Here is a 12,511-nt window from a genome sequence, read left to right on the forward strand (position 1 = left end):
AGACAAATCTATTTAATAATATTATAAATGACACTAATGATGGAGAATTGCACGTAATTACAAAACGAACACACTACAGAACTTGGTTGATAAATCAGAAGTATTTGAAGGCAACAATGTGATTCTATTAAGAAAAAAAAAAGTTAAATTTCAAGATTTTGGATAAGCCTTGTTAGTTTCTAGTTATCGACAAGAAAAATCTCTGAGAGAAGATGTGAAAGAAACGAGCCCATAAAGTTTCAATATTAGATTAAAGAGTGGAGACATAATAGTTTTCCAGTACCTAAATAGCCTACACAGATAGAACAGTGAACTGTTTCTTCTATGTTTATGACTGGACATGAGGATTTTTTTGTTGTTATTGTTAGAAAATGTCAGAGCACATAAATTTGAAAAATATAATGTTTTCTAGACTGCTGCAGATGTTAATGAAAAACAAAATCCACAAAGCATCAAGATTTATAAAATTATAATTTTGGATTATATTAATGCCTGTCAAAATTGGCCAGTTTTTAACCTCGTACAAGCTGGTTTCAATTTCTTTTAATATTACTCAGTTTTAATTGATGGTGTTTTCAATGCTAAGGATGATGTTTTAGCAGATCAGCTAGAAGAGTTCTGTCTTTACATAAAGACTGGAATATTTCCTCCTCTCTGAAAATATAATCATGTATTCTTTCTTTTTTTTTTTTTTAATTGATGGTTTATATATTAGGGTTTTTTTTACTTGTTATTTTATTTGCTTCTGTTTGTGAAGGCCTACAGGCTCTCTATTAAAAAAAAAAAAGAAAGAAAGAAATCAGATAATGGAGACTGCTACAAATTTTTAGAAGCTACAGTTTGTTAATATTCAATGGTCAGACTAGCTTAGGTCTTGCGTTTATTCTGAGAAGAGAGAGCTCGTTTTCCCTGTACTTTCAGTACATTCCCTTTGTACCTTTTCTTTCTTCTTTGTATGCACACATTGTTTTTCCCTCTTCAGGAATAGCAGCAGAAAAGACAGCATGCTGGAGAAGGCTCTCCATTCCAGTTCTGTCCTCCCCAGTATAACAGACATGGAGCTACTGGAGAAAGTTCAGCAAAGATGACTAAAGGATTGCAGCATCTCAGATATAAAGAAAAGCTGAGAGGACTGGGAACATTAAGGCTGGAGAAGGGAAGAGAGATCTCGTCAGTGTCTATAAATATCCGAAGGGAGGATACAATGAGCTAATGGCTCTTAATGCTCTTTTCAGCAGTGCCCAGTGAAAGGACAAGAGACAATGGGCACAAACTAGAACACAGAAAATTCCCTCTGAATGTCAGGAAACAATTCATTACCATGCAGGTGACCAAACACTGTTAGAAGTTGTCCAGAGAGACTGTGGAGTTTCCCTCCTTAGAGATATTCAAAAGCCATCTGGATATGGTCCCAGGTGTGTGCCTCTATGTTGGCACACTTGAACTTGTTAGACCAGATGACCACCAGTGTTCTTCCAGCATCAACCATTCCGTGAGTCTGTGAAAAAGAGTAAGGCCCAGATGCAGAGAAGAGACTGGGTCCACAAGAAAAGCAAGGAGTCAAGGTCAATATGGCTTAGACAGGTAGATTCAGAGCAATAGATAGCAAGGCAGGGCAAAGGCTGGCCTCGCTAATGAAACTCCTCATTTGAGAGCAAGGGCTGGAGGATGCAGGGTCAGTTTTGGCCAAGACTGAACTCACAAAAGCATGGGTCTCTTTCCTGTCCCTCTACTGGGAGCACTGACAATCTTGTCCTTTAAGAGGAAGTGGGAAATAAGAGGCAAACATACTGCAAATATGACCCTAGTGGATTTCATCTGAATTCAAGTACAACTGTTTTTGTTGTTGTTTTTCTTGTTTCTGTCATCTGTTTAAAGAGAAACTTATATCTTCTTCAAAACCTGCCCTTTCAAGTACCTCAGTATATTCTCTTAGGTTGTAATTGTTTGTAGACATCATGTAAAAATGGAGGATGCAGAGTATAGAAAAATAGTACAAATGTACAAACAAAAAGATCTTGAAGGTCTTAATATCTTGTTAAAAAATGTACTTTTATAACAATTCATATGTCTAACCTTATGCCTTGCTCCAATTTATAGGAGGTAGAGGATATATGTATACCGGCGTGAGATTAAAAAACAATGGTTCAAATGTTGGTCTGACCAGTTTATTACAAATCCTAATCAGGGAGACGGGGAAGGGGAGGATGGACACTATTATGTATTAGGGTGATGAGGAAGGGAAGGAGGGTGATAGAAAAGATAGGAAAGAAGCAAGAATTGCATAAGTCGGGGGTAGTCGCCACCAGGATCCAGCAGCAGTCCCATTGCACACCATTCCGAAGATCCGAGGCAAATGCACAGAGGGAGAGCAGCAGCAGCAGCGTGGCTGGCCTTGGGCAGCAAGCAGGGAGCAGGAAGAAGTAGCAGAGCCAGTCCGGGAGGAAGCAGCAGGACTCAGGTAGCAGACCCAGAAGAGTCTGTCAGCATGCAGGAATTTCGTAGTGAGGGATCTGATGTCGGACACGTTTGTTCTTCTTCTTCAGCATGCAGATCTCAGGTCATGAGGAATCTTGTCAGAAACTTTTCAGGGGAGAGTAGCAGCAGCATGGCCAGCCTTAGGCAGCAACAAAGTAGGTCCAGGAGGGAGAGGGGCAAGACATGAGGCTTCTTATGTCTGAAAACCCCCCTTCTTCTTCATGAAGAATCTGTTCCAGAAAACCTAACTTCAGGGTTGTCTGTTCCTCTTTTATCCTCCCTCTCTCCTGCCTATGTGACATCCCTGTGTCCTTGGGTAAGAGTCATGTGCAGCACCTACTGAGATGGCCATCTTCTACAAGATAAGCCCACACAAAAGACTGCTTCCCGGCCATTAATCTGTGGCTTTTCTCTCTCCCGTTGCCCCTGGCCTTGTCCATCTGTGTCCCTCAGACAAAGGATTTTGCAACCCTTGCCCAGATCTTGTTCATCAGTGCTCTCCAGACAAAAGATTTTTTACTCCTTGGCCAGGACCTGCAAGCTTTGAGGCAATGGTATAAAAGAATAATCTCTTACAACTTTATTTCTTCAAAGCTTAAAGAAAAATTTAAAGAAAATGTTTCCTGTATTCTTACTACTTATTTCTGAGGGAACAGAACAAGATGAGGTGAAAATACTCAGAGAGTATGAATCACAGTTCATTTGCAAGGACAAAACATTTATTGGACAATGAAATAATACAGATTCAATACTCATTTCCACAAACTGTAGTAGGAGACATATTTCCATTTATTTTCACTGAATTTTTTCAAGAGGCTGTTCCCACGTACACAACATGCCTTTCGACAGGTCTTTAAGCAAGTGCAGAGTCTTGCACCTGGGAATGAATAGTATCAGTACAGGTTGGGACATGACCTGCTGGAGAGGAGCTCGGCAGAGAAGGACCTGGAGGTCCTGGTGGACAACTGGTTGGCAATGAGCCAGCAGTGTGCCTTGGTGGCCAAGAAGGCCAATGGGATCCTGGGGTGCATTAAAAGGAGCGTGGCCAGCAGGTCAAGGAAGCTGATCCTCCCCCTCTACTCTGCTCTAGTCAGGCCTCACTTTCAGTACTGTATCCAGTTCTGGGCTCCCCAGTACAAGAAAGACAGGGGTCTCCTTCCTGGAGACAGTCCAGAGGAGGGCCACAAAGATGATAAGAGGCCTGGAGCATTTATCCTGAAGAAAGGCTGAGGGACCTGGGTCTGTTTAGCCTTGAGAAAAAAAGACTCAGAAAGGATCTTATTAATGTTTATAAATATCTTAAGTGTGAGAGTCAAAGAGATATGGCCAACCTCTTTTCAGCAGTCTCTGGGGACAGGAAAAGGGGAAACGGCCATAAACTTGAGCATAGGAAGTTCCACACCAATATGCAAAGGAACTTCTTCACAGTGAGGGTGATGGAGCACTGAAACAAGTTGCCCGGGGAGGTTGTGTATTCTCCTTCTCTGAAGATATTCAAGACCTGCCTGGATGCCTACCTGTGCAGCCTTGAGTTGATCTCAGTGACCTCTGGAGATCCTTTCCAATCCCTACAATTCTGTGACTCTGTGATTCATTTCAGATATTGTATTACACTGTTCATTTTCCTTTTCAGAGTATCTCTTTTTAAAATTAAATATATATATATGTTATATATCAAGCAACTTATTGACTTCAAAATGGCAAGTGGTTCAGAACTGAAGAAAAGTGGTGATATCAAAAGCATTGATAACATGAAGCAAACAGGAAAAACTAAAATATTTTACTGTGTTACGGAGTCTCCAAGGAATATGAGTTAACTGTCAAAATCAATACAAAATTGACAGATTTCAGTATTTCAAGAGTTTCTGTGCAGCTATTACATGAATTTCAGCATTAACCTACATACAATTGTGTGGACTAAATGTATTGACTTGAAAATAACCTTTACTGAAACTAAAATTCTACTTATACCATCCTTGGTCTATTTCTAAATTCAGATAAGTGTCATTCCTTATAAAAAAAAAATTATTCCCACCCCATTGGGGTGGAGTGAGTGAGTGGCTGTGTGGTGCTCAGATGTCTGATGGGGTTAAACCACAGTAAAAACAGAGATTAATATCTAGTCACATCTAAAGCAGTCAATGCATTCAGAAACTACAAGAAGATATGCCATTCATGCAATTACTCAAATACTTTCTGGAATGAGTGGCCATAAAACCACATTGCTAAAATATTTTGCAAATATTGGAGTGCTGATTTTGTTTGCTTGCTTGTTTTTTTGTTTGTTTGTTTGCTTGTTTTTTGGTTCGTTTTTTTCATAGCTTGGATGGAGCTATAATGTTCCTCTTTCCACCTCACCCCTATTTGGTGCACTTAAAAACTCCATGGTCACACAGCCATGCCCCTTCCCTTAAACAGTTCTCATATTACTGTAAGTTGACACTAAACGACTGAACTTCAACAGAGTCCTTCAGTACAACTATCAGCTGTGTTGAGGTCTCTAACATTTGATCTCAGTATTTCAAAATAAGCATATCTTTTTCCAGCCATCATTTATTCTCTGCCAGATACATGGTAGCAGAGAAAATTTTAATGAAAGGCTTTTCCCATACTGACATGGGTTAAAGCTGGAGCCATATGGATCTAAACTCAGATGTTGTGACTAAGGATGGAGGTAACTGATCATAGACATTCAAAAATATCAGCTTCCTCCAGCTGTTCTGCCTCCTGTTCCCTGCATTATTGTTTGAATTACGATCATTTTTTCTTCTGCCAGCAATGTTGTATTTTTAAATTTTAATCACATTTTAGCAGTTTCTTACACACATTCATTCTGAATCACTATCTTATTTTTTTTGTTTGTTTGTTTTGTTGTTTTATGTTTTTAAGGAATATTTAATAACTCCAGTTTCCAATGTTGATGTTTCTACTATTTCAAAGCTTTTGTTTAGAGATGTTTTTAGGTGCCTACAATTATTATAATGTTTAATGTCTCCTATTCTCTTTTTAAAATATGTTTTTAGAAATGTATAAAGAAAAACTTGATGCTCCTCAAGATGTACATTTTCTCTCAACATAAGGTTATGAATAAATCACTTAAAATGCATAACCATTGAACTGGTTGGAATTTGGGAAAACTCTTGGTTTTAATTATAGTTTTAAACTAAACATGATAGATTGCAGCTTCTGATACTGTCATGTGGACAACCATATTACTATTTTTGGCACCATATCCCATACAGTTTTAGCCTAGACTATTTAGTGCACTTTAAGGAAGTGTTCAGCTATGGACAGCATTTAGACTTGGCTCTGTGGGTCAGGAATATTATCCACAGAGTTTTATGTTTTCTCCCTTCTCAAGGAAGTTGCAGAGGGCTCCACCATGCCAGTGGACTTAGGCATAGTCCACTTAATTGATTGTATAGAGATCACTCATATATTTATGCAATGTCAAAGATAGAGAGATTTACCTGGAGATGGTTGTTTTGAACCATTTTCATTTCCTGGGGACAAGAATCTACTGAGTGTCCAAAACAAGAAATATTTCAAAACCAATCTTATCATTATCAAAAAGTTAATAAAATATTCTTATCATTAAGATTACTGAAAAGTTTCAAGTCTTATTGCTTTCCAAATCCAAAGACAATAGACATTCATGAACATTTTAATTAGGCCCTGCAAATATTCTGGAAAGAGATATGAAAACATTATTGCAACCTGGGTACATCATTAATCCTTACTAAGATCAACAATGACAGCCTTATAGGATATTTATAGAAATTTAATAATAATTTAGAGGTGGTCCAGCAGGTAAAAGAGTCTGTCTTAACTCTCTTTAAAGTCTGTAAAAAATCATACATAAATCTTAGGATCATAGGACAATTCCCATTAGGCTGACCTCAAGTAGTTATGAAGTCCAACCTTCTTCTAAGAGTAAAGAAAGCTTAAGGTCAAATTAGGTTACTTAGGCAACTTAAATAAATTTTTTTGGACTTTTTTCTCATCTGTGTTCCTTTCCTTTTCTAGAAACATTTCAAAATCTGTTGAAGCAAGAAATTAATTTTTCATTTGCTGATTTTATTCTATTGATTTTTTAAAAAAAGTACTTCAGAATAGAATAGAATAGAGTTGAATAAAATACAATAGAGTAGAACTGAATAGAATACAATAGAGTAGAACAGAATAACAATATTTTGTGTTGGGAGGGACCTACAAAGGCCATAAAGTCCAATTGTCAGAGGTTCATTCAAAATTCAAAATATATCATAAACAGCATTATCCAAATGTCTCTTAAACACTGACATGCATAGGACATCAATTATGTCTCTAGGAAGCCTGTTTCAGTGCCCATATTTGTTTCTTTGTTGCCATCCTCTAGATGAACACAAGATCTTGATGTCCTTTTTGCACTGTGTAGCCCAGAGCTGTGAACAATCCTCCAGTTGAGGCTGTACCAATGTTAACCCCCTATAGGGGGTTAATCATCCTTTTTGAACAGCTGGCTGTGATGTTTTCAATGCAACCCCAGAATAGTGTTTAGCCTGCTTGGCTGTCAAAGCACACTGCTTGATTCTACTGCCAACTAATACCATAAAGTCCCTCTCTGTAAGGCTGCTCTCCCAGTCTGTGTTTCTGTCTGGTGTTACTTGGCCCCAAGTGCAGAATCCAGGATTTGTTCCCATTAACTTTCATTCCATTCCCGATGGCCCAATGTTCTAATCAATCTAGATCCTTTTGAAAAGTCTCTCATTCCTCCAAATAGTCAACAGCTCTTCCCAGTTGAGTATCACCGGTAAATTTATTAAGGATGCATTTACCTCCTGCATCCAGATCATTGTAAAAATGATAACAGAATTGGCACCAATACTGAGCCCTGGAAGTACCACTAGTGATTAGCCATTAGCTGGATGTAGCCCTATTGACTGGAGCTTAGAGCTCAACCCTTTAGCCAGTTCTTCATGCAGTGTACTGTGGAATCCATCCACCTCACAGTTAGTCAATTTGTCCAGAAGGATTCTGGAGGGACAATATCAAAACCTTTCTAAAATTCAGAAAGATTACATCCTCCTTCTTCCTTTCATCCACTAAGCAAATGGTCTTAACGTAGAAGGATAACAAACTAGTAAGACAGGACTTTTCTTTAATGAACCCATGTTGGCCGGGCCTGATGACTGTATTATCCTTTAACAGTCTTTCTGCGATACACAGGATAATCTCTCATACATATCAACTGCAGATCCATAACATTTCTTTGTAGCCTGATCTTCTTTAGAGTGATTATCTGCTTTCTTTTTTTCCTTGAGATCCTAGAGGAGTTCCCTGTTCAGCCAAGCTGCTCTTCTCTCTTAGTTGACACAGTGGGGTTGCATGTTCCTGTGTTTTTAAAAGCTGATTCTTAGAAGGTAATACTTTAATTTGATACTACTTTTATTTTAACCTAAAGTAAAAGCAAAAATTGTATCTGTAATAGAAAAGCAAATACCACCTGCAAGGTACATTCTCATTCTCATTATGCTGCATTTTCTAAAACCACATTAATTTCACAGAATCATAGAATCATAGAATCTTTTGAATTGGAAGGGACCTTTAAAGGTCAACTAGTCTAAATCCTCTGTAATGAACAGGGACATCTACAGCTAGATCAGGTTGCTCAGAGCCCCATGCAGACTGACTCAAATGTCTTTAGGAATGGAGCATCCACCACCTCTCTGAGCAATCTGTTTCACTGCCTCACTACCATTATCATAAAAAAAACGTTTTCTTTATATCCAGTCTAAATCTCCACTCTTTTTGTTTGAAATCATGTTGTCTTATCCTATCATCACAACAGACCCAGGTAAAGAGTCTGCCTCTTTGTTCTTACAGCCCCCCTTTAGGTACTGCAAGGCTGTTATCAGGTTTCCTTAGAGCCTTCTTTTTCCCAGGCTGAACAGCCCCATTTCTCTCAGCCTGCCCTGGCAAGGTAGGTGTTCCATCCTTTGGATCACTTTTGTGACCCTTCTCTGAATGTGCTCCAACATGTCCATGTCTCTCCTGTACTCAGGACACCACATCTAGATGCAGTACTCCAGTTGAGGCCTCATCAGTGCAGAACAGAGGGGCAGGATCACTTCCCTTGACCTGCTGGCCATGCTTCTTTTGATGCAGCATAGGATATAGTTGGATTTCTGGCACATGTCCAGCTTGCCATCCACAAGTACTACCAGGTCCTTTTCAGCAGGACTGTATTTTACTTTTACATCCTCCCAGCTTGTATTGGTAGTGGGGGTTGCCACAGCTCAGGTGCAAGATGTGGCTCTTGGATTTGTTGAACTCATTAGGTTAATGTGGACCCACTGCAACTTATTGACTTCAAAATGGCAAGTGGTTCAGAACTGAAGAAAAGTGGTGATATCAAAAGCATTGATAACATGAAGCAAACAGGAAAAACTAAAATATTTTACTGTGTTACGGAATCTCCAAGGAATATGAGTTGTGGATTCTCCTTCTCTGGAGATATTGAAGGCCTGGACGCCTACCTGTGCAGCCTGCTATAGGGAGCCTGCTTTGCAGGGAGGTTGATCTCAATGATCTCTGGGGATCCCTTCCAACCCCTACAATTCTGTGATTATGTGATTCTGTGACAAACACAGAGTAGCTGTGCAATCAGCTGTAGAGTATGTTAAATTCACTGTAAAATTTGCAATTGTGCAATTTATTCTCCCACTTTTCCATAGTCAAAGAAAAAAAGATCTGATGAATACCCCAAAATGCAAACTCTGAAAGCAATTGCTTAAACTGAAAGATATGCTTCATCATGTAGAAAATGCAAATAATTTGGGTATGACTAGAACTTTCAAGAGAAATTGCAGATATTTTCTTCGAAGAGGATAAGGCTAAAAGAAAAATACTGAAATAAAATTAATGAGATTAAGTTCCTGAAACAACAGTATCACTTAAAATACTGTTGAAATAATAATTCAGTTATAATCAACACAAGAAAATTGTCACATGCTTCTACAGTTTGGAGCAGATTGTGTCTCATTGAGTGGACTAGAAAATATATCACTTTGCTTTAAAAACTCAGCAGTAATTTCAGGATAGCTGTGTAAATACAGGCTCTTCCTTTTGTCTACTGAACCAAAAACATAGTTAAAAACAATCATACTTCAAGTAGTGCCTATGCATTTCTATCTCATTTACATTCATTAATTGGAGAGACCGAGTGAAAATAAGACAGTAAACCTCTTCTCTTTGGAGAAGGTGATAAAGAATTATTCCATCACAGATCAAAACAATATTCATCAGGAAACTATTTTTCTACCCTCTCTCCCCACAAACAGTGAAATACTGCATCCCTAGGATTACCAGTTCCCTCAAAACTTAAGTTTTATAATAACAGGTATCATCAATCTTAAAGGTAGCAAATGAATTTATGTGTAACATAAGAAACATTACTTATGGATTCTTTTTTTTATTATCATTTTTTAATACACTGAATTATATCACCAATACTGTACTATTGAGACTAATAATATCTTACCAGAAGTAATGATAGCAATGTCTCGGCAGTACTTCTAAATATTTTGAATGCCTATTCTCCATAGCTGAAATGCTGCGAATGTGAAGAAATACAGAGGAAAAACACATATACCTCTTTAATACAAATCAATACTGTTGACAGCTAATTTGGAATTTTTATTAGGTAGTTTCCCCACTAAAGTTCCAGACAGATGCCAGTTCACGTGGGAGAGAAAGAAATAGAAAAGGATTGCAATTGGATTCTCTAGCAAGTTAATTATATAAACTTTGTGAGCTGAAAGCCAAATTTGATGATATAAAACTATCCAGTATGAGCAGCAATTACTAGCTAGTTTCAAAAGTGTCAGTTGTGAAATCAAATTTGCAGCTCCATCTTCCTTCCTTTTTTTTTTTTTCTAATTTTTATTTCCTCCCCCTGATACTAGCACTTTATCTTCTACCTCTAATAAAGGGAACCCTCTTCAAACAAAGCTCAAATTATGACTAAGCCAAGCATTACTGTTTGTGGCAGTTGCTTATCACCAAAATTGGATCCAGAGCCGAAAACACGAAAGGGATGCTTTAAAAACAATGGTATTGCAGCAGAAGGAAATTGCTACATAATTGACTCATCTCTGAGGTCATTGTGAGCTTGTACAGAATGTAGTCCTGTGGTCTAGGCCCTGACAGGCCTGGGTATTGGATGTTGGTGCTGGGCCTAATTCTGCCCTGAGATGATCAAAATGTGTTACAGAATTGTTTTCTACCTTTAATTTCTGTCATGACCTTTTGCCTTACCAATTCTTTGTTAAGCACGACATAGAGAGATTATTATTGCAGTAAAAGAAAATATTCAGATAAAAGCAAGTGAGACAGTTGCTGGTTTACAAACTTAGGGTAACTAATAATTAAGTAAGCAAACAAACAAATAAATAAATAAATTCTATGTGAGGTTAGTATTATCCTCATGTTCTCATATACCAAATTCAAGAGTACTTCTAATGAAAATGAAAGACGTGTGATGTTTTCTGTTATTAACATCTCTAGTATGCTTTTAAGTTTATCTGCTTGAGCTTCAGCCACTAGTTTGCTAAAACTGCCTCAACGCTAACAGTAAACTTTTGTAAAATACAACAGAGAGGTTGTTTCAACTCCAAGATCATATGGTTTGCCTAATCATGAGAAATATCTGGTGCTGGCTATATTTGTAAATATGATAGTGTGTTAGACAGCATTCCATTCCTAACAAATTTGGCATGTAGTTCCTTTATATTTCTTTCCTGAAGAGTGACTGGGAATGTTCAGGTAAGAAGCAATCTACTGTAATGATAGTTCTTCATATTATACTTTAACACTGTTGAAAAATAGTGGCATCCTTCTCTAAGTTGATTAAAAATAGCTATTTCTAAGTTTTCATTCAGGTTGGAAAAGAGCACCTTTAGACTTTCTTTTTTTCAGCAAGGAGAAGTCTTATTGTCAGTCAACCTTATACTATATTTGTTAAATCCAAACGTAATCTCTTACTCAAAGGCTATTCCAGAAAGTCATATATCTTACAGTGACATGAAGAAAATCTTATCCACAGTGCTGAAAATTAATGTGAATCACAGAATCAGAGAATTATAGGGACTGGGAGGGACCGCTCCTCATCCCCATATTAAAGCCTGTTTCATACAATAAGTAACACAGAAGAGAGTCCAGGTATGTTTTGAAAATCTCCAGTGGAAGAGACTCCACAACCTCTTTGAGCAGCCTGTTCCAGTGCTCTGACACCCCCAAAGTAAAGAACTTTCTCCTCATGTTTGTACGGAACTTTCTATGTTCCAGTTTGTGCCAATTGCCTCTTGTTCTGTTGCTGAGTACAGCTAGAAAGACCCTGACCCCATCCACTTGACTCCTACTCATTAGAGATATATAAGCATTGAGAAGATCCCCCTTCAGTCTCTTCCACACTGAAATGCCCCAGGTCTTTCAGCCTTTCCATTTAGAGGAAATTCTCCAAGTCTCTAATTATCTTCATGGCCCTTCACTGAACTCTCTTTGGAAGCTCCCTGTCTTTCTTGAACCCAGAACCGGACACAGTACTCCAGATGTGGACTCACCAGGACAGAGCAGAAGGAGATGATCACCTCCTTTGACCTGCTGGCCATGGTCTTTTCAATGCACTCCATGATATCACTGGTCTTCTGGGCTACAAGAGCACACTGCTGACTCATGGGGAACCTGTTTTCTGCCAGAATTCGCAGGTCCTTCTCCATGGAGCTCATCTCCAGCAGGTCATCCCCAACCCATACTGATGTGTGTGGTTATTCCTCCCCAGGTGCAGGATCTTGCACTTGCCTTTGTTGAACCTCATAATGTTCCTCTCCACTCAACTGTTTGGCCAGGTCTTGCTGAATGGCAGCACAGCTTTCTGGTGTATTAGCCACTCCTCCCAGCTTCATATCAACAAAATGGCTATTTCTACACCATTTTGCTGAAGACTTCTCTACAACCTTAAAATAGGAAGAAGGATTATGTGTGGAAAAAAGCA

The sequence above is a fragment of the Meleagris gallopavo genome, chromosome 1 (assembly GCF_000146605.3).
Source record: "Meleagris gallopavo isolate NT-WF06-2002-E0010 breed Aviagen turkey brand Nicholas breeding stock chromosome 1, Turkey_5.1, whole genome shotgun sequence".
NCBI classification, from domain to species: Eukaryota; Metazoa; Chordata; class Aves; order Galliformes; family Phasianidae; genus Meleagris; species Meleagris gallopavo.